This window comes from Amblyomma mixtum, chromosome 4 (assembly GCF_055824585.1).
Source record: "Amblyomma mixtum isolate Tamu chromosome 4, ASM5582458v1, whole genome shotgun sequence".
In the NCBI taxonomy this organism is placed as follows: domain Eukaryota; kingdom Metazoa; phylum Arthropoda; class Arachnida; order Ixodida; family Ixodidae; genus Amblyomma; species Amblyomma mixtum.
Genome location: NC_143015.1, coordinates 91195381 through 91200496, shown reverse-complemented (window position 1 = coordinate 91200496; position 5116 = coordinate 91195381). Strand labels below are relative to the sequence as shown.

The window sequence follows — 5116 nt, the reverse complement described above, 5'->3', positions numbered from 1 at the left end:
AATGCGATTTCAGCCCAATAATTTATTCCAATGCATGGCAGAATTTACCGTCCTGTGCACGCCGTATTTTTTCATCTTACGTTGCCATGGCTGCATTTTTCCTCACTTTGCAGTTGGGTAAAAGTTCATGTCGCCGTTTCTATTCATGCCATGCTGTTCAAATTAAATTTGTATTTTTGCACTAACGACATATTTATTTTTTTGAGGTGGCGATCCCCACACCCTCCCGATATTGACGATCATGTGGGGCGGCGAAACGATGTTCTGACCAAATTTGTGAAGTCCTCACACAGTGTACTGCTGAATTAAAAGAGCTCTGCCAAGGCCGTCCAAATACTTGATCTCTTAAAGTTATGCAGAGTATACTTTGGTAACCCAGGCACTGCGCTTCGTTCCGCGCCAGATGTTAGGCACAGGCAGTGGGTTTGTTTCTGTTTGCATTTCGTTCACCAAGTGCGCTAACGTTTAAGCTTTTTGTTGCCGCAAGTATTTTTTGTTCACCAACTACGTCCACTACCAACGCAACTCGGGACCGGCGGAAAAGCGGTGAAGGAATGGACACCGCAGACGTGCTGAAACCTTCGTATAACATGGTGCGCGTACATACTGGCGGCGTTTGTTTTTTTCTACTTTCGTCGACTATTTCTGCAACCGATAATAAAACAATGATGTCTAGAAGACCTTTGTTTTCCGTAGAACATTGCTGCTTTTGTTGTACAGATGCAAACACGCGCTTGACCGGTAGCTAAGCAGCCGCGGACGTTGCTCCGCGCGCCGGATTATCAGCCCAGGGGAGGACGGCAACACTGGGGTGTCGCGCAGCGCACGTGTTTGAGAGTATTTCTCCCTTTCCTGCCGGCTCCTCGTAAAATGGTGATTCTTTTAGCCTCGCACGCAGGCTGCTGGCGCGCTCCTACTCTCGACACCAGGGGACGCCTCTCGGGATGAGCGGTGCGGTACAGGCGTATGTTCGTGTTTATTTCTGCGTGACGTTTGATTGTGCCATTAATAAGTGGTCTGAGTGAGTTACTACGATGTACAAGAACTACTCATTGGGGCGGCACTGTGCCGTAGTTGGCTGCGACAACAACCAACGTAAACGCAAGCTTCTGGTGGATGAAAACTGCGCCGAACATCAGTGCAAGAGGCGTGTGTGTATGTGCCGCGTATACTCGTTGCACAGATTTCCGGATGCGCCTGAGAAGTGTGGGGATGGGATGGGAGATAGCCCTGTCGCAATAACTTCCAGCCAAACAAACTTGCACACGTAAGTGTTGTCCCACTTGTGGCAGTGAACATCTTGCTGAGAGACACCGCGCCACTGATGCCGTTGCACGTTTTTTTTTTCGTTTATTACAGGTCTGTTCCGTTCATTTTATTCACTGCAAACCTACCGCCCCAAATCCGTGCCGAATGCTTGAGCTTAGCAACGCGAAAAAGGTGAGTACGTGGTGCAGATCTGCTTTCATGTGGTGGAAGTGGCTGTTTGACATCGTGATGAATACTTAAGCGCTCTTACACGAGATGCGTGTTTGGGCCTCTCGTTTACCCGCAACCGATCTTGCTGTGCCAAGAACGCCTGGTACTGAGTGCTGGAAGTCGTGGTCGTACAGAGCGAGAAATTAACTGCTAGCTCAAGGCTGCCGATACCTGTCTTGCCGTTGAAACATATGCCCATTGGTTTTATCAAACCATTAAAGGTATGCGAGTTACGGAGCCAGCACGCAGCGATAAACGGCGTCAAAGATACCCGGTGCGCTGTAAACTCGCTATTAACGCTATTAACTCGCTAGTAACGTCAGAGATGGGCGCGCTAAGCACTGGCATTGATGCATTTGAGATTCGTGCATGGTGTTTCGCCCTGTGACAGGCAAGCTCAAAGGCGTATGACACCGAGTACTACTTGTGCTACGTCACATGCACAACACAAACACAGAGATTTCAGAGCTTGTTTTAGTGTGCTGTAATTGTGGTTTGGTTTTATTTATGGGGGTTTAACGCCCCAAAGCGACTCAGGCTATGAGGGACGCCGTAGTGAAGGGCTCCGGAAATTTCCACCGCCTGTGGTTCTTTAACAGGACTGACATCGCAGAGTACACGGGTCTTTCGAATTTCCCCTCCATCGAATTAGGACCGCCGCAGCCGGGATCGAGCCCGCGTCTTTCGGGTCAGCAGCCGAGCACCATAAACACTGAGGCACCGCGGCGGCTTTTTGTGCTGTAATTGTAGAAGGGTTACTAACATGCTGTGGTTCAAAACGCGTGGTTGAAATTAACAAGCCACATCTGAAAATTCTTAAAGAATGTACAATCGGGAGAAAAAGTCTCCGGACCACGTGTTCTTCAAACGAAGCTTATAACTATACTATCAGACAGCGGCTGGAGACCGAACTTGTGGAGGTGAAAGAACAAAAATTTAACCTTTACCTCCACAAGTATGGTCTCCAGCCGCCGACTAATAGCAGAGCTAGCGGCTTCGTTAGAGGAACACGTGGTCCGCAGACTTTTGTCCCTGACTGTACACGTGGGATACTGAGAAAATAGGAAAAGTACCGGATTGTTACCATGTTATCGAGCGCCGCGGTTCACATGAACCATCTCTGTGGACTTACATAGGCGACACGTGGAAGGACGCCAATCCTGAGAACCCTCCAGACAAAGGCGAATGCTTCATCGGTGCACATAATGGATAGCCAGGTAATATGTCTCTCCTTTGTCTTCATCCAAGTAGTCAAGCTGCCTCACTCAAACATAATCAACTCACCGAAATGTGGTATAAATGAATCGTAGTATTCGTAGCATGAAAGAAAAATGTGTCGCGAAGTGGAGCCTTGAGAGCATGAACCCATTACATGTCGTCTGACATTTCCTTCGATGCTTTGTTTTATTTTTATGTGCAGGCCACACAGCATCCTTTCTGGCAATGACACTTGCACAAGCCACACCCCTGCCTCAAGTTCAACCTGGTACACAGCAGACCATTCGCAGCAGACTTCAGACTCGGATGAGTGCGAGAGCAGTGTTCATGATCTCAGCTGCCGTGGTCCTGCTTCCACTCAAAAATAAAGAGCTTGCCAAAGTGTGACAAGAGTTGCCAAGCAGAGGTGCAAGTTTGCAGTGTGGGTGTTCAGTAGGAAGACCCATATTCCATCATACATGTTGACCACTCATATGTAGCTACAGAAACCAAATTTCAGCGCTTAGGAACACAAACCATACCAAGACCAGCTTCTGAGGACCTTTCTGAGGCAGCGTGCAATTTTTACACGGTCCTTGGCCTTGATGGCTTTAGGAAACTCGTGAGAACAGTGGGTGGTCTTGGTAAGGATTGTGAAAACATGACGATTGGCGACCAAGTCTTGCTAACACTCATGCGACTGCGATTAGGACTCTTGTATTTTGACTTGCCCCTGAGATCTTACACATCAGTGGCACAAACAGAAAGAATATTTCTCAAAATGATAGACATTTTGCATGGAATTATGACCAAGTTGTTGCATGGCTGCCAATTGAAACAATTTTATGAACAATGCCACAACAGTTTGCCAAGAGTCAGTATGCTGACACTACAGTCATTGTAGACTGCCCTGAAGTGTACAAGCGTGTCCCAAGAAACTTTATCCCAAAGGGCAGACATACATCTCCTAGAAAGGCTGCAACACTGTCAAGTTCTTCGTCGCCGTTGCACCAAGTGGCTTCATCATGTTTGTATCTGGCACATATGGTGGACGAGCGGCAGATAAGTTCATTGTTGAAGACCGGATTTATTGACAACTTGTCTGAAGGCCGCATAATCTTGGCTGCCACAGGCTTTAGATTGAGCGATTCCATGAAGGAAAGGGGATGAAGCTCAACAGGCCGGGTTTCTCAAAAGGCAGGCTTCAGTTTAGTGAAGGAGAAGCAACGGCATCAAGACGCATCTCATACCTGAGAATTCACATTGAACGTGCAATTATTCGTATTCATCACAAGAAGTTGATGAACAGCATTGTTCTAGTTTGTGTGGGGTTCTGCTATCTGAAAGGACGACTAATAGTAGAACCGAAAGGCAAACAGGAAGAGAAGGAAAAGGACGTTTTCAAAAACAATTAAAACATTTGCTACTAAGTTCAACCTAGTGTACATTCCTTAGTGCTTTGGTTTGTGTTTTGTTTTCTAATTATAACATGTTTATTCGATGTTTTCACTAGTATCCAGTGCCTACTGCTGTAACATTCTTATTGCTATATAGTTGCCTTATTTGTTGCTGTCGTCTACATCATATGTAACAGCTTATAGTGGTCGCGACCCTTAAACAAATTTTGTTGGGTCCCGGAAGTTGTGTGTTCGTATTTCATGTTTTATGCTAAATAAATACTTTCTACAGAGAGAATGAAACAGGCCACATCCAAGGCACCACTGTACTTGGAGGGCGCACCACATTTTTGATGCTGCGAAAGGAGACTGGATGGAGTGTTTAAGTATTGTACACCATTTTGCTCCACTTCCTTACATCATGTAGGAGTACAGGCACAAAGCTTTCGAGTGTCCGTTTTTTTTTGCATAGAAAGGCGCATATGGGCCTAGTAATCGTGAAAATGAGCTCACAACTCTTGCGCACAGAATTGATAATTAATTACAAACAATTTTGTACCTGCAGCCTATGTCTCTGTCACTGCCAGCACTCAACTACACCTTGACGTACAAGTCGACTGGCCAACCTGTGCTTTCCTGATGACGACTGTGTCGCTAGCAAGCGCTGGTTGCTCCAGTGAACTACCACACGGTTTGGTAGCGTCACAGTAATTGGGAAAGTGCACCTTGACGTCACTGGAACGAGTGGAAAAGACGAACGGCTCATCACACACCATTCAAAATCATATGTTCCATTCAACTCCTGCGGGTGAAACTTGCAAGAAGGCATCTCCTTGCACCCATGAAAGAAATCATTCGCTACTTTTTGTGAAAAATTTTGTGTCTGTTCCTCGTTAAAGGTTACACACTGTGTTGTTTGGTCTTTGAAGTGCTTCAGAAATGCTCTGTAACTTTGTTTTTCTGACCTCAAGCACACCCAAGTGAGTGCTAGAGGTCATATTTGCAGGCTTTTGTAAATAGTAGATATGCACCGCTTGCTGAAG

At 46.3% G+C, this 5116-nt stretch overlaps 1 pseudogene; it reads left to right on the top strand.

The window, feature by feature from the left end:
* Window positions 1–1034: 1034 nt before the first annotated feature.
* LOC149347413 (uncharacterized) lies at window positions 1035–4713 on the top strand (annotated as a pseudogene).
* The last annotated feature ends 403 nt before the right edge of the window (window positions 4714–5116 follow it).